The 18,502-nt window shown below is 40.2% G+C and overlaps 1 protein-coding gene across 3 annotated transcripts in view; it reads right to left on the reverse strand.

The window, feature by feature from the left end:
• Positions 1-18,502, reverse strand: part of prkn (parkin RBR E3 ubiquitin protein ligase) — a 1,109,690-nt gene that overhangs the window by 557,537 nt on the left and 533,651 nt on the right. The gene's annotated exons all lie outside the window — the stretch shown is intronic.

Below are 18,502 nucleotides of genomic sequence, written 5' to 3' on the forward strand. Positions count from 1 at the left end.
TTGGGTCAAGTCGAAGTAAAAGGTTGGTGAAATCTGTGTCCTGATGCAAATGCATGGCCATTTTGGACTTTAACTGAGGCTGGAATGTGTCATTCAGATTTTCAATTTAAAGTATTGACTGGAAACTCAACAGCTCCATTGAGGGGAGGAACTTGACTGATTCAGGAGATTATTGCCTTTATACCTACCTCCAGGATTCAGATGTCTGCCTGAGAAAGCATTAAAATTAACCTCTCCCTCATTACAGCTGAAGCCTTCCTAAGCTCTTCAATTTCACTGTGAGGTCTGTAACTTCAACTCCCTTCTCGAAGGCCACCCTCCATGACACCATTAACCTCACCCACAAAACCTCCATTACCCTCTCCTGCACTCTGAACCCCTCGAAGCATTTGATCTGCCTTCCACTGACCTTTTCCCATCATTGGCAGGCTATTTAATCAGCCTCCTCTATGGACCTCCCTTCTTCCCAATAATCAGTCAACCACATTCTTCCCCTCAGATGACCTCCTCCACTCGACTGATCACTTTTCTCATCAAACTCCTCCTTTCCACTGATTGAATCCTTACTCTCTCTGATTGGTTCCCCTCTTTTCTCCAATCCATCCTCTTACCTTCAAGTGAGCTTCCCATTCTTCCAATTCATCCCACTGCCTTCCCCAATTGACCTCCTCCTCCAAACCAACCCCCCAACCTTCTAGATCAATCTTCAACCAGGCATCATCCTCTGATAGATAACTCTGTTCCCTCCATCTACTTTTTGATCAATGCACAATCCATTCCTTGCTTAGATTTACATGTTCCTGTGGCCTCTCTTACTGTATACCCATCAAACTGGGCACCAATTATGTCAGTCAAGCTGACCTCAAGGGTGGAGGGAAATAATTAATGATATCACACATGTCCCAAAGGAATTGGAATTCTGTGTTCCCTGCAACTTCCTGATGGATTTGCTCCTTTGGTGGTGGGATGGGGAAGAGTGCCTTCTTCAAGGCAGGACCTGAGAAATCAGGATACTGTCATGTTGATTCCACTTGTAGTTTGCAATTACTTATGAAAAAAAAAATTTTAATTCACTTAATGCTAATTATATATTGACAGCCCCAAGGCATGATCAATAAGATGCATTACTAAGAATATCATTAAGAAAAGACCATTGCATTTCACTTATTTGCTCTTTTAAATGTCCGATCTAATAAAAAAACGGAGGCAAGATAGGATTATGTCAGGTAATTATTCAACAGCAAACAACCAGCTTTTTTCCACTCCTGCTACCACTGTGGCATCACCTTTATTGCTTCTGCCTAAGTAATACAAATTACACTTGACTTTGCAGAGTGTCTGAGCAAGCTATGTGTATCAGTGATGATAATACTCATGACAGATGAAGCACACATTACATTATTAGAAGTACATAAGGTTAAACTGTTCTTCTAGCATTTCTTTGTTTCACTGAGACAGAGGGAAGCCTTTGGTGTTTATTTGAAAACTTGGCTGAGATGTGCAAAGTGATAGTTTCTCTTATAAGTGAGTACATGAAAAAAAAAATCACTGATGGTTGTGATAATGTTGTAAAAGAAAAATTAATATTTCTCGACTATCTCGGCTCTGCCAAGACACCCACACACAGTAGCTGCTTCTAATCTCACAGCACCATTCGCTGTTTCACAGCCATTTTTAAGATTGTGATAGATCTTGATTTTGAGCAATTGTGGTGATAGCGAGATGGCAGCCCCATTTTCCATCTTTACTGTTGAAAGTCAACCAAAGTACAAATCAGAAGAGAAAAAAAATGGGCTATCAATTTACGATGGCAATGTAAAATGGGCTCTCAGTTCTTGATCGCCTGACAGCTTATTTTACATTACCACACAAAATCAAAATACAGTTCCAGGAGTAGTGGGTGCAAGCTGGTGGGAAAGAATCCTGACTTGGAATCATTTTATTGTTTCATGTTCAGTGTAAAGAAATACCAGCTTGGTAGTAAAGAACATAAACTTTGCTAAAAACAGATAGGAAGTTGAAGCTTTTTGTCAGGCACTGAACAGGATTAATGATGTAAAAACAGATTTGAGAAAAAAGACACCAATATGTACAGTATGTGTGGAGGGTGCTGATTGCTTGAATCATAATTGTCCTGAACATGCAGCAGAATGTTTCCAGAGATGAATTTTTAAAGACCCTTAACAAGATAAATTGGCACTCTTAGCAGCACAAGTGAGTATGGAGGCCTGTGCTACAGTCACTCTCGTGACTATTGATGACATCAGAAATAGAAGGATCATTTGGCCACACTATGTAACCTCACTTTTGTTCAACTGCCTGCCTCAATTCCGGCCTGAGTCGGGCCATGAGAATCCTACCTCAGAAGCAAAAGGTTCAGGTTAAATTATGAGGAAGGGTCACCGTTCTTGAAACATTAACTCTGATTTCTCTGCACAGATGCTGCCAGACCTGCTGAGCTTTTCCAGCAACTTCTGTTTTTGTTTTTGACTTACAGTGTCCACAGTTCTTTTGGTTTTTATTTTGTTCAAATTCAGATACTGTTTCAGGGATGTGATCACAAACTCAATGCTAATACAATATGCACAGCACTGTTGAAGATGCTCTCTGACAGACAAGTTGTTAAATTGAAGCCCCACCTGCCCTCTCAGTTAGATTTATCAATTCCATATGGTACTACTTCAAACATAGATAGTTTAAGTGAGTGGGCAAAGGTCCGGCAGATGGAGTACAATGTTAATAAATGTGAAGTCATCCATTTTGATTGGAATAACAGTAAAGGGACATGAACTGTAAAAAATTACAGCATGCTGCTGTGCAGAGGAACCTGGGTGTCCTTGTGCATTAATCAGGTAATTAAGAAGGCAAACGGAATTTTGACCTTCATTGTTAAAGGAATTGAGTTTAAAAGCAGGGAGGTTATGTTGCAGCTGTGCAGGGTGCTGGTGAGGCCACACCTGGAGTACTGCATGCAGTCTTAGTCTCCTTACTTGAGAAAGGATGTACAGGCACTCGAGGAGGTGCAGAGGAGGGTCACTAAGCTGATTCTGGAGTTGAGGAGGTTGGCTTATGTGGAGAGACTGAGTAGACTAGGATTATATTCATTGGAATTTAAAAGAATAAGGGGAGATCTTACAGAAACATATAAAATTATGAAGGTGAAGACAGAAACGAACTAAAGAAGAATTACTTACAGAATACAATGTGCAGAATACAAGAAACCATCTTTCGTGGGCTTTCATTGCACATATCATCCAGACTATAAAAACTGCTGTACCTATTGTTCGGGGAGAGACAGCGTGGCCAAGTCCCATGGTTAGGGTCAGAATCATGCTGCCCCTCCCAAAAGATTTTGATTTAATAAATTTGATTGACTTGCTTCTAAATTTGGTAGACTTGCTCCTAAATTTAAAGTTTTATTAATTTTACTACAACAAAGGAAATAGATAAGACGGAAGTAGAGAGGATGTTTCCACTGGTAGGTGAAACTAGGACAAGAGGGCATAACCTCAAAATTAGGGGCAGCAGATTTAGGACTGAATTGAGAAAGAATTTCTTCACCCAAAGGGTTGTAAACCTATGAAATTCAGAACTGTTTCCAAAGAACAGTCTCACATTGAACTTTTCCAGCACCACTCTAATCTTGACGATGGAATTCTCTGCCCAGTGAAGTAATTGAGGCTTCCTCAGTAAATGCTTTTACAGTTAAGATAAATAATTTTTTTGAACAGTACAGGAATTAGGTTATGGTGAGAGGATGGGTAAGTGGAGCTGAGGCCACAAGAAGATCAGCCATGATCTTAATGAATGGCGGAGTTGGCCCGAACGGCCAGGCAGCCTACTCCTGGTCCTAATTCTTATGTTTTTATGTACAAAAAAGCAGCTAGTAGGTTTATAAAAGCAACGTACTGCAGATGCTAGAGATCTGTACTGCAGATGCTAGAGATCTGAAATGAAAAGAAATGCTGGAGAATCTCAGCAGGCCCAGCAACCTCTATGTACAGGGAAACAGTTTTGAGTTCAATGTGACTGTTCTTTGGAAACAGTTCTGAAGCAGGTTGTTGTGAACAATGCAGACTACGACCAATATTACAAACTAGCTAGCAATTTACAGAAAGGAAAATACACTTGGCAAGTGTGAATAATCACACATCGTTAATTGATTCTTCGGTTGGATTTTTATAATGTCCAGTTGAAATTTACCATTTTTCAACATTGAATTTTCTTTTTCCCTATTTCTCTTTTTTGGACCTGTGTTAACATTGAATTCACCTGCTCTAAATCACCATCCTCCTCAGTACTTTCAACAACTCGAAACATCAACTCTGTGTTCTCTCCACTGATGTTGCCAGACCTGCTGAACTTCTCCAGCAACTTTATAATTAGCATTTGCAGCAGGTTTTAATTCCTCTAACCTTTCCTGGCTGACCAATGAGTTGGAATCCTCTGAAGTTTCCATTCCAAATCATAGGATGCCAATAGGGCAGAAAGAGGCCATTTGGCCTCTTAAGTCTGCATCAATCCTCTAAAGATAGTCCCACCCAGACCTAGCTTCCCCCCCCCCCACCCCAGCCATCCATCCAACCTGTGCATTTTGGAGGAGTTTTGCATGGTCAGTCCACCTAACTTGCACATCTTTGAATTGTGGGAGTAAACTGGAGCACCCAGCAGAAATCCAGCAGACACAAGGAGAACATGCAAACTCCACACAGTCACCCAAGGTTGGGATTGAACCCAGGTCTCTGCTGCTGTGAGGCAGCTGTCCGAACTACTGAATCAAGTCAGAGTTGAGGACTTTTACAAAAGCTCCAAATGCCAAGTAATTATCTATTGGAAGTTTCAACTTCATTTGCAACTCCCAGAAAGTGAGCTGACCTCGGGTCCCCATGTGATCCTGACATGCAACTCCAAGGCATGCTTCTGCAATGATCATTTGCCTATTGGAAGATAGAAAGACTTACAAGGATATTGTGAGGGTTGGAGGGTTTGAGCTATAGGGTGAGGTTGAATAGGCTAGGGCTATTTTCCCTGGAGTGTTGGAGGCTGAGGGGTGACCTTATAGAGGTTTATAAAATCATGAGGGGCATGGATAGGAAAAATAGAAAGATATAAAAGAGACCTCAGGGGCAACTTTTTCACGCAGAGAATTGTATGTGTATGAAATGAGCTGTCAGAGGAAGTGGTGAAGGCGAGTACAATTGCAACATGTAAAAGTCATCTGGATGGGTATGAGTAGGAAGGGTTTGGAGGGATATGGGCTGGGTGCTGGCAGGTTGCACTAGATTGGGTTGGGATATCTGGTTGGCATGGACGGGTTGGACTAAAAGGTCTGTTTCCATGCTGTACATCTCTATGACTCTATATGATGCTGTCTGTTTTTGTCTTTTGCTGGCATTGATGTATTTGTAGTTGCAGTTTTACAGCTAGCCTGTCGTTTAAAAAGAGTAAAAAGAAAATCAACATTCAGGAAAGGAATTGAGACTTTGTAGTTTAGTTGGTGCTGTGGAGATCAGCTCCTGAAGTGTGCAGCTTGTTTGCTTACACTGTTGAATTCTATTCTTTACTCCTGGGTTCTTGTTAATCACAGAATCAGAACTGAAAGGTTAAGAACAAGACACACGACCACACAGGTGCACAGCTGCATGTGACTGAATTTTATCTCTGCTGTGAAAGCTTAAATAATATCACACTAGACAGCACTGTAAAAACATAAAATATTATAACCATTCATGTATGTGCATTTTTAAAAAAATGTGATTTTTAAGTATTCAAACAGAAGTAATTAATAGGCAAAGTAGTGGTGGAAACATTTTAATTACTATGCAATATAGCTAAAAACAAATCATTTCTGAGCTGGATGTCTAGTCTTTGATTCTCTCATTCATTCCAGAGACTTAGGCACAATTTCTAAGTGAGCAATACATTACTGATGAAATGCTGCACTGTCAGAGGAGTTGACTTTCAGCTGAGGTGTTACAAACGGATGCCTCCTGTGTTCTTACAGGTGGATATAAAAGATTCCATGGTGCTGTTTGAAAGAAGTATTGGGGAATTCACATAGTTTTCCTGGCTAATATTTATTACTCAAAGGACATCACTAAATCAAAATATCTGGTCATTAAAATAACAGAAAATGCAAGATATTCTCACCAGATCTGATGGTACCTACAGAGAGAAAAGATAAACATTTCAGCTGATACAAAGCATTTTCTGTTCCTATTTCAGATTTCCAGTGTTATCTGGTAATTATCTTGCTGTGCTCAAACTGGCAATTGCATTTCCTACATTAAAATTATTACTGTAACTCAAAATTACTTAACTAGCTGTAAAGCATTTGGGACATTGAGAATGATGACAAGCGCTTAATAAATGCAAAGTCTCTTTCTTCCATTTGTCACTAGTTTCAAGACTGAAAAAGGCAATTATTTTGAGTGACAGGAGGTAGGAAGTTGTGTTCCATAAAGGTCATTGCTGGGATCACTGCTGTTCATAATCCTCTCATGACTGAAGTGTCTGATGCAAGACTGGCATTGATGTCCATAGAACTGGCAGTTATGTTGAAACATTTACAGCAGCACCAACTCTGGCCTTCCTCTAGACAAGCTGAATGTTGCTAAATCGATGTAAATGGCCTTTGAAGCAGATTCAGCTAAATTTCAATGCTCACCCTATATGAGTTGGTGGGCTGCAAGGTCTGCAAGGGAGAAGGTTAGGTTTTTATTTTTAGGATGTCCTTGTATCATTTGGATGGACAACCTGATGCCATTTGCCCTGAGACAGACCCCTACAGAACATCTTCCTAGGGGTTCTGTAGTCATCCATTGACATTCACACTTGGGGATATGGTAGATAAAATTTAATTTAAATCAATGAGTACAGTGAAATAGTGATCAGTCCACTCATGTCAAAGTTGGCTGCTTTGTCCAGGGTGGTGTAAAGCTTCTTGAGTGTTGTTAGGTCTGCAATCATCCAAGCAAGTGGTATATTCCATCACATTCTGACTTCTGTCTTGTAGATATTGGACAGACGAAGAGTCATCTGGACTGGAAATGTTAGCTTGCTTTCTCTCCATGGATGCTGCCTGACCCGCTGTGATCTCCAGCATTTTTTGTTTTCAGAGGGTGGGCAAGCATTGGGGAATCAATAGGTGAGTTACTCAATGTAGAATTCATAGCCTCTGACCTGCTCTTGTAGCCACAGTATTTATACAGCCGAAGGCAATATTGAATGCACACCGTGTATATTTTTAAAAATTCAGTTGCAGAATGTGGGTGTCACTGGCTAGCAATGTTTAATGGGATGACAATGATATTTTGGATGCAGACTTATGATTTGGAAGTGAGGGAAGAAACAGTAACTGAGGAAAGAAAGTCATGTACAAGAACAGCTACCACAGGCTAGAAAGTGATGCTGGGTGGGAATGGAGTTATAAGGGAACAAGAGAGTGACAAATTGATCTTAGATACAGCAGAAGAGGAGAAAGAGGAGAATGTAAAGCAGGACAGACACACAGATCTCGGGTGATAGGGGGGCCTGGGACAGGTTTGGTTTTTGTGGATAAGATAGAGCAATGCAGGAGAGGTAGTTGAATGGGTACCCTCAATCCTCACATCCGGGGATTCGAACAAAATGGAAGTTACATAAATCTAGATAGTTCCCAGTTATCATTTATAATAAAACTATATTCCATATCTTTTCGTCTAACCCAGGAACTGTTTAAATGGGAGGTTGGGATTTCACATCTCACATTAGCAAGGAGAAAGCTGTCCAATGAAATAATCAATACCAATAAGAACTTGTTGGACCAGTTTTTTCCTTTGGATGAAATGTCCCTGTCAATTAATCACCTCAGCCAATCTAGTAACTAAAATTAACAATAACAATATTGATATCGACATCGATCTAACCACAATTCTAGTCAATTTCAACAAGGTGTCATTATTCTTCTCATGTAGGCTATGCATTATAGACTGTCATTATAAAACAACTACTTCACAGTCTCAGGCTACTTCTCTTTCAAAGCTCAACCAATGGTTTGAACAATGGCTTTGATCTACCCTTTTGATAGAATATGATGCCTTGTCATTTCAAATGTCAACTTCATTTGCAGCTCTTCCCAAGGGAATTATGAATAAGTGGAAATATTCTCTCCTGCAATAGTTATTAGAACTGAAATTTAAACTGCTGCAGATACTGGAAATCTGAATGAAAACAGAAAAATGTTGAAACTGAGTTAATGTTTCAGATTTGTGACATTTCATTCGGCTGGAAAAAGTTGGAAATTTAAAGAATTAAGAGAAATGGTAGAAAAAGAAAAAAGGTGAATACTGTGTTAGGGTGGAAGACAGGAGAGATTAAATGACATAAATGTCTTATTTCATTTCAATGTAATTTCATAAATGACAATGGTGTAAGGTCAAAGGGAGTGTAAATGGGACAAGTAAACAAAAGATGTGTCTTGAAAGGAAGAAGGTAGGTTATCTGCTGACTGAAAGCAAAGGAAATAAGGCAGAAGAAAAGAGGAAAAGAATCAAATTCGATCAGATTGGAAACAAATTGGAGTAGAGGTAATGATTGAAAAGCATTGAATTCAAACATTGAGCCTGGAGGGGGCATCAGTTAGCTCAGTTGGGTGAATGACTAGTTTGTAATGTAGAATGATGCCAACAGCAGAGTTTCAATTATCATAACATCTGAGGTACCATGAAGGTCTCACCTTCTCAATCTTGCCCCTTGCCTGAGGTATGGTGACCCTCTGGTTAAACTTGTCACCAATCATCTTTATCTACTGACAGAGAACTCTGAGGTAATGTTTCAGGTTGATGATCTTTTATCTGAGCCAAAACATGGTAGAGAATTAAAATAACATGTGACTGGAAACATGTCACACAAAACAGCCAGCTAGTCAACGTTTCACCTTCCAAATGAAGAGGATGGTGGCTCAGTGGTTAGCACTGCTGCCTCAGAGCAATAGTGACCCGGGTTCAATTCCAGCCTCAGGTGACGATCTGTGTGGAGTTTGCGTGTTCTTCCTGTGTCTGTGTGGGTTTCCTCCCACAATCCAAAGATGTGCATGTTAGATGCATTGGCCATGGGAAATTGCCCATTGTGTCAAAAGATAGATGGATTGGCCATTGGAAATGTGGAGATACAGGGATAGGGTGGGAGTCCAGGTGGGATGCTCTTCAGTGGCCCAAATGATATCTCTCCACACTGTAGGGATTCTATGATTTTGGGGTGGCACGGTGGCTCAGTGGTTAGCACTGCAACCACACAGTGCCAGGGACCCGGGTTCAATTCCAGCCTCAGGTGACTGTCTGTATGGAGTTTGCATGTTCTTCCCGCGTCTGCGTGGGTTTCCTTTGGATGCTCTGGTTTCCTCCCATTGTCCAAAGATGTGCAAGTTAGGTGAATTGGCCATGCAAAATTGCCCATGGTGTTAGGTGCTTTAGTCAGAGGGAAATGGGTCTGGGTGGGTTACTCTTTGGAGGGTTGGTGTGGACTTGTTGGGCCAAAGGGCCTGTTTCCACACTGTAGGGAATCTAATCTAATCAGGAGGCCATCATGATCACTAAAGCAAGATATTAAATTGTAAGATATAAATGTAAATTGCTATTTCACCTGGAAGGAGAGATTTGAGTCTTGGTAAGTGAGAAGGGGGCATGTAAAATGGTAAGTATTTGTTTTTTTTTAAGTGTTTTAGCATCATATTACAATAGGACTGCAAAAAATATGGAAATAGACACCTCATTGTCCTGCACATTGAACTGTACACATGTCATGGCACCAATGATTTTACTCCCACAACTTCAGCAAACTCTGACTTTAAACTAGTTTTATTCTCGTATTACCTCCTCTGTACTCTTCACTTATCGTAAAGATTAGCCATGCTGACCTAGCATGTAACCTTGTACAACTTTGCAGTTTATTGTATAAAGTGTAAAGCTCTAAAAGGTTTAATGCTAAGGAGTGCCTCAAACACAATATGATAATTTTGCATTGAATTGGGCGTGGAACAGCTTTGGGTCTCAAAGAAGTAAGATCTAACATTGAGGTATCAGATGTTACAGACCTCTGACATCTGTGTCAGATGTCTGTGTGGCAATGTCTCAGTAACAATGGGGTGTGAACAACATATGTTATGGTGGGATATGTAGCAGAGTTGTGTGAGAAATCCAGCAAGTCCTTTCTCAACATCAGCAGCTCTCACTGCACCTTTTATGCATCAGTCGAGTAGTAAGGCAAGTTTCTTAATAAATAGCAGTAGTTTACAATTAAGCAGTTTATAGCTGGTTCAATGCCTCATTATTGCCACAACTTGCCTCATTAATATTCAACTTCCCATCTTTCTAAGCAAACCAAACAAGCTAGACAGCGAGAATTCTCAACATGGAAGTAGGAATAGAAACCTGGTGACTTCGGCTAGCTACTTGCTCGAAAGAACTTCCACATTGGATACTAGGCATCAAGATGTCAGGACTTCTTCAGCCAGACAGTGGTGAATCTATGGAATTCACTGTCACAGAAGGCTGTGGGGGCCAGATCACTCAGTGTATTTAAGATGGAGATAGATAGGTTCTTGATTGTAAAGGGGATCAAGGGTTATGGAGCGAAAGCAGGAGAGATGGTGTTGAGAAACTCATCAGACATGATTGAATGGCAGAGCAGACTCAATGGGCTGAATGGCCTAATTTATGCTCCTTTGTCTTATGGTTTGTCCTATGGCCACAACCCATACTCACCCCTCATCCACAAAAACTGGCACCAGTAATGCCAGCCTCCAAGAAACCCCAAGACTCATTTTCAATCCCTTCTGCATTTCAAAGCTGTGCCTTGGATTGCATTAGCAACTCTCACTGTGATGCTGCTGCAAAAACATTGTGTACTCAAGAACATATACTCAGCTTATGAGCTAGATCGGGCTGCAAGTCCAGCTTGTTTTTTGCTATCATAGCGCTCATTCACTTGTACCTACCTGGATACTTATTGCGTCCCTGTGTTGCATTTCTTTGCCGTGCCTTTTTGTGCTTTGCCCCCTCAGGCAGAGATACCAGACGGAAGTACTATATTGTGTTAAAAATGTAAAATTGAGCCTAACGTCTGTCATATCAATGTAACTTGTGCCTAGTTACTATCATGCACTAAACTACATCTTGTTTAAGACAAGAAGATTCTTCTTATTAAACTACCATATGATTTTCATGCACAATCCTAAATCAAGCAAATTTTCTAGATCCCGACTAAGAAAGTAATGGTGACAGCAAATTTACTAGTCAGATACTACATCATGATGAACTGTGGTGAGGATTCATTTTACAATATGATGGCAAAGCTGAAGAGTCTATTTAGCTGTACTTTGCGAGGCACTGGTAGCTATGGTGATGTGAAGATTCTTCAGACACAACCGTAAGAGACTGCTGGAGCTGATAGTCAGCAGCTGGAAGAGCTTAGCATTTGAAATGGATGCATGGACAAGGTTCTACATAGAAGAAACAGTAAAAAGCATTTCAGACCTGGGAGGAGATGCACAGCAGTGAATGTTGAGCTAGGGATATTTGCCATACCAGATAGAGTAATAGAATCATAGAAATGTACGGCACGGAAATAAGCCCTTCAGTCCAACTCGTCCATGCTAACCAGATATCCCAACCCAATCTAGTCCCACCTGCCAGCATCCGGCCCATATCCTTCCAAACCCTTCCTGTTCATATGCCCATCCATATGCCTATTCAGATGCCTTTTAAATGTTGCAATTGTATTGGCCTCCCCTACTTCCTCTACAGTTCATTCCATACACGTACCACGCTCTGCGTGAAAACATAGCCCCTGAGCTCTCTTTTATATCTTACCCCTCTCACCCTAAACCTATGCTCTCTAGTTCTGGACTTCCCCACCCCAGGGAAAAACGTCTATTTACCCTATCCATGCTCTGCATAATTTTATAAACTTCTATAAGGTCACACCTCAACCTCCAACGCTCCAGGGAAAACAGCCCCACTCTATTCAACCTCTCCCTATAGCTCAAATCCTCTAACCCTGGTAACATCCTTGTAAATCTTTTTTGAACCCTTTCAAGTTTCGCAACATCCTTCCAATAGGATTGCACGCAATATTCCAAAAGTGGCCTAACCAATGTCCTGTACAGCTGCAACAAGACCTCCCAACTCCTGTACCCAATACTCTGACAAATAAAGGAAAGCATACCAAATGCCTTCTTCACTATCTTAACTATCTATTGACTCCACTTTCAAGGAGCTATGAACCTACACTCCAAGGTCTTTTTGTTAGCAACACTCCCTAGGAGTGTATACGTCCTGATAAGATCTGCTTTCTCAAAATGCAGCACCTCACATTTATCTAAATTAAACACCATCTCCACCCCTCAGCCCACTGGCTCATCTGATCAAGATCCCATTATAATCTGAGGTAACCTTCTTCACTGTCCACTGCATCTCCGATTTTGGTATCATTTGCAAACTTACTAACTATACCTCTTCATGCTCACAACTAAATAATTTATATAAATAATGAAAAGTAGTGCAACAATCCTTGTGACACTCCACTGGTCACAGGCCTCCAGTCTGAAAAAAAACTCTCCACTGCCACCCTCTCTCTTCTACCTTCGAGACAATTCTGTATCCAAATGGCTAGTTGTCCTTGTATTCCGTGAGACCTAACCTTTCTAACCAGTCTCCCATGGGGAACCTTGTTGAATGCCTTACTGAAATTTATATAGATAACGCGTTGCTGGAAAAGCGCAGCAGGTCAGGCAGCATTCAAGGAATCCTGAAGAAGGGCTTATGCCCGAAACGTCGATTCTCCTGTTCCTTGGATGCTGCCTGACCTGCTGCGCTTTTCTAGCAACACATTTTCAGCTCTGATCTCCAGCATCTGCAGCCCTCACTTTCTCTCTTTCATATAGACCACGTCTATTTAATCACTTAATCAAAAAACTCAGTCGTATTTGTGAGACATGATTTCCCATGCACAAAGCCATGTTGACTATCCCTAATCAGTCCTTGCCTTTTCAAATATGTGCAAATTCTGTCCCTCAGGATTCCCTCCAATAACTTGCCCACCACCGACATCAGGCTCACCAGTCTATAGTTTCCTAGCTTGTTCTTACCACTTTTCTTAAATAGTGGCACCACAATAACCAACCTCCAGTCTTCCAGCATCTCACCTGTGACTATCAATGATATAAATATCTCAGCAAGGGGCCCAGCAATCACTTCCCTAGCTTCCCACAGAGTTCTCGGATACACAGTAATAGACTGCATCAGATGCCAATCAGGAGCAGTCCTAAATTGAGATTCAGCCAGACAGCGAATGATCGCGGAGATTATGTGAGTGAAGTTGAAATGCCTAGGTGACAAGGAGGAGCTTCAAAAACAAAAGATAGTTTACTTTGGAAAGTTATAAGTTGGTGAAGTATTCGCAGTCCAGATCAAGCATTGCCACCATAGAAAGTGAGCACATGAGGCAAGGCTGTAATATGGGAAATCAAGGGCCACATACCGGTAAAACCACAATTAAAGTGATAAACTGATAATTAGAAGCATAAGAAGATAAACTCTAATGGAACAATAAAGTTGAGATCCTGTTGAGGCTGCAGAAAAACATTTATTCAAACCACAGGCAGTGGTATTATTTCAGGGGAAAAAACAACTGCCCTGGAGATTATTGCTGGAATGCTAACAGCAGAAATCATTTGGGGATATCAGTTATATCAGATATCTGCCAATGATGATGGTGATATAGTAGGCTTGTCCACCCTTATATGCTTTTCATTTTCTTTTCTTTATTTATCAATAGCACTTGCCTCCACTACCCTCTCAGGCAGCATGTTCCATGCTTCGACCATCCTCTGGGTGAAAAGATGTTCCTCAGATCTCCTCTAAACCACTTGCTCCTCACCTTAAACCTATGCCCTCTGATCCTAGACATGCCTGCCATGGGAAAGAGATTGTCATATTCTACTCTGTCTATGCTTCTCATAATTTTGAATACCTCAATCTGATCCCTCCTCAGACTCAAGGAAAATAAATCCAGTACATTCAGTCCCTCCTCATAACTGAGACCTTTCATCCCAGGCAACATCCTGGTGTATCTCCTCTGCAACCTCACGGTGCAATCATATCCTTGTGATAGCGTGATAACTGGGACTGCACACAGTATTCCACTTGTGGCTGAGTTGATATTTTATGAAGTTGTCACAAGACTTCCTTGCTCCAATATTCTACAGCCTGGCTAATGAAAGCAAGCATCCCACATGCCTTTTTCATTGCCTTGTCTAACTGTACTGACATCTTCAGGGATGTATGGACTTGTACACCAAGGTTCCTTTGTACCTCAGAACTCTCGAGGAATCTACCATTCATTGTGTATATTCTTCCCTTATTCGACCTCCCAAAATGAATTAACTGGCATTTATCAAGGTTAAATTCCACTTATCATTGGTTGGCAAATTTGCAAGACCAACTAAGGATTGGGAATAAATGCTGGCCAAGCTAGCGGTGCCCACATCTGTGAATCATTTTAAAAAATACTTTCTGAATACGTATGCTTGCTTTCAGTGGCTTATGAACAAGGACACCTAGATTTCTTTGAAAATAACACTTTCCAATCTCTCACCATTTGTTCCTCCCATCAAACTGAACATCTTCATATGTGTCCACATTATACTCCGTCTGCCCTGTATTTGCCTATTTTCAGTTTGTCTGAATTGCCTTGAAGCCTCGATGCATTTTCCTCACAATACACACTTTTACTAAGTTTTGTATCATCTGTAAATTTGGAAAAATTACAACCCTGTCTTCGTTGAATCCTATTTTTGCGCCTGACATGCAATGTCACAGGAAATTGATACATATGAAAATTGTTTAAATACTCCCAAAAATGGAAACAAATTTTGAAAATGTTATTTTATGTGAGAACGTAAGAAATAGGAAGAGTAATTATTCATTCCTTCAAACCTACTTGACAAAATCACGGTTGGCCTTCAACCTCAATTCCACTTTCTTGCACAATTTCCAAACCTCTTAATTTCCTTGGAACGCTAAAAATCTATCGACCCATATTTTGAACATGCCAAATGACTGAGCATCCGTAGCTCACTGGGTAGAGAATTACAAACAGTCAAAAATATTTTAAGTCATTAATTTCTTCATTCTTAAACCTGAATGACTGATCCCTATTCTCAGTCTGTAACCTTGTGTTCTCTTTTGTAACCAGGATATACTTTGTTATCTTTACCAGATGATAGGTTCAAATTTACATGGTTATAGTGTTTAATGCCTGTTTCAGGTATTCCTCAAAGGAGGTGATGGGCTAGTGGTATTATTGCTGGGCTATTAATCCAGCGATCCAGATGGTGTTCTGGTGTTCCAGGTTCAAATCCCATCTCAGCAAATGGCAGAATTTGAACTCAGACAACTCATATGTGGAATTAATCATCTAATGAAGACCTTTAATCGATTGTTGGAAGGAAACTACCATATTTACCTAGTCTGACTTACATGAGACTCCAGAGCCACCAGGAATGTGGCTGACTCTTAAACTGCTTTCTCGGCCATCCCATAAATGAATAAAAGAAACTCCATAGTTTAGCAGTGGGAACACAAATGGAGACCATCCTATTGCTAATTTACTGTGCCTTGCACTTGCGGTACACCTAAAAAAAAATTGCACATCAATTTCTTTCCTATGGCTTCTATTTAGAAGAATTTTCATTTCACTTTGGGTCAGCTTGAAATAAAAAGAATCTATCGCTGAGAATATGTTTTTATGTCATATTCTCACCTACGCAAGAGGACAATGATTATACGACGATTGTTTCAGATTTATTGAGCAGTACTTAGTAATTTGATAACTAGGAGGTTCTATGCTCAGTTAACCTTTATATATGATTGTTCTACTAATTAATTTACAGACAAGATATCTATCAATGTTGTCATAACTGTACAAATCAATATTTGCTCTTTAGTAAGAATAAAATACCATTTAACACTTTCTGAAAACACCTTTGAATGTATTATCTCCAAATAGAGAACATAATCTGACATTTTGGTTAAATTGATAAGTGAATCATTGCAGGAAAAGGAAAAATGATAAGAAAAGCAGCTCAGAGAAATCTAATGTAATCAGAGTAGAATTTAGTATAGTCGTCTTTTGATACATCTCAAAAACATAACTCTTTGTTTTTCAATTACTTGAATGATTACTCATATATTGGTATAATATATAACATTTAATCTTTGTTCAATGTCTGTATGAAATATCTTCATAAATATTATATGGACAGTATATGATCAAAAGCAGCACCTGACAAGAAATCTATCTTCTGCTCCATGTTAAGAATAATAATGCAATACAATTGAGATGTAATCTGAAGTAACTGAGTCTTTCTTTGAAAGAAATTACATTTGGTGAAATTCCTGCAAGGAAATTAAAGCTGAAAAAAAAGACTTGTTTCTTCCTGCATTTTATCACCTGAAGTCTAGCCACAAAATGGATGGTTTATTGTTGGAAAATGAAGGGAAATGAGATAAGAAGGCCTTGAACTGAATCCCAGCTCTTGCTAGTAATCTAGTTTTGATCATTTCAACTCCCATCCCTACACCCTTTATTTTGCTACTAATGTTGACTACCAAATTTAAATAATTGCTGTAAGATGCTTTGAGAAAGCCTGAAGTCATGAAAGGGTCTGTATAAATAAGTCCTTTCCTTTAACAGTGTCAGCATTTCCCTCTCCTGAAGGTGCTTTCTTTCATAAAGCCACACTTTAACCAAAGTTATTGTTGCTTTCTTTCTTTGTTAAGATTTCTTTCTTTCTTTCTTAAGATTTTTATTACGTTTTTGCAGATCAAAGATCTGATTTTCTTGGAGGAGGTGGTATGGTCAAGTCAGCAAACTTGTCAGACAAGCAGATTTGACTTCTTTAAAAAGACTCTGCTAGGCTTCATGTATGGGTGGTGGGCTGAAGACAAGTCCACTGCCACTGAACACAGGACCAAGGCTCAATGGTCAGGTCAACAAGCAGAATTCCCACCTCCATTTATTAGGATATAAGCCAATTTTATTGATGAATGTCAGGCCCTCAAACTCTCTCTCAACTCTAACAATGAGTGTTGATTCGGGCAAGGGTGTTGATGTGGTGCACATGGATTTCCAAAAGGTGGTTGCTACAGTGCCACACAACAGACTTCTGAAGAAAGTAATTGGTCATGGAATAAAAGGGACAATAGCTGTAGTGATCATAAAGAGGTCAGCCAGCTTGACATCATAGAATATGAGTTCCTAGGGCTGTTAATCTAGTCCAGTCTGAGAGTCTGGCTGACAGATAAAAAGAGGAATGTCAGAGATTCTGGCACTTTGAGAGCTGACTCTGAAGAGGCAGTACTCAAGTCAAAGACCATTCATGTATAAATAAAGGGTGATTTGGTGACAGGATATCAAACTCTGTGGAGCTATTTCAGTGGCAATGAGAGAGAAGCACATTCCTAAAGAAATTCACTCTCAATAGTTGTCTTTGAGTTGGGCTGAGCATTTCTAACATTATGCCTTTGTTTGGGAACTGTTACACCCTGCCGTCAAGGACTGGACCCAGTATATAAAGAGAATGCATTATCTTTTCTGGGCAAACAACATTATGGCAGACAAAAAGTAACAGCTTGTTGACAGCTTGTTGAGCCACAGCTTTTTATGTTGTTAGGAGCCAAATGTTCTGCAAAGCACCAGATATTGCAATCTTTCAAAAATTTACAGACATAGTTAAAGAATATTACAAACCCAATCACATTACCAACGAAAACATCATGAAGCTAGTGGACCTGTCCCTCACCACCCACTTCACCTTCAACAACATAATCTACAAACAAACCAATGGCACACCCATGGGATCTCCACTATCAGGATTCACAGCAGAAGCAGTAATGCAAAGACGAGAACAAACAGCCCAACCATCAAACCAAAAATCTGGGTCCACTACGTAGATGATACCTTTGTCATCACAAAACGAAACAAGATAGAAGAGACATTTGACATCATCAACAAAACTCTCACATGCATAAAGTTCACCAAGGAGGAAGAAACGGAAAACTAACTCGCATTCCTGGATGTCACAGTCGAAAGAACGGACAAAGGAGAACTACAAACCTGCATATACAGAAAACTGACAAACACTGACCAAATACTTAACTACTCCAGCAACCATCCCAACACACACAAACGAAGCTGTGTCAGAACATTTTTCCAACGAGCCACCTCACACTGCAGCACAGACGAACTTCGGAAAACAGAGGCAAACCACCTATACAACGTATTCAAGAAGAACAGATACTCAAAATACAGTCTGCAGATTCCTCAAGAACAAACCACGACAAGCAGACCAAACACAGCCAGAAACCCTAACCACTTTACCATACATCAAAGAAGTTACAGAAATGACAGCCAGACTACTAAGACCCCTCGGAATCCTAGTAGCACACAAACCCACCAACAC

The sequence above is a fragment of the Chiloscyllium plagiosum genome, chromosome 9 (assembly GCF_004010195.1).
Source record: "Chiloscyllium plagiosum isolate BGI_BamShark_2017 chromosome 9, ASM401019v2, whole genome shotgun sequence".
Taxonomy (NCBI): Eukaryota; Metazoa; Chordata; class Chondrichthyes; order Orectolobiformes; family Hemiscylliidae; genus Chiloscyllium; species Chiloscyllium plagiosum.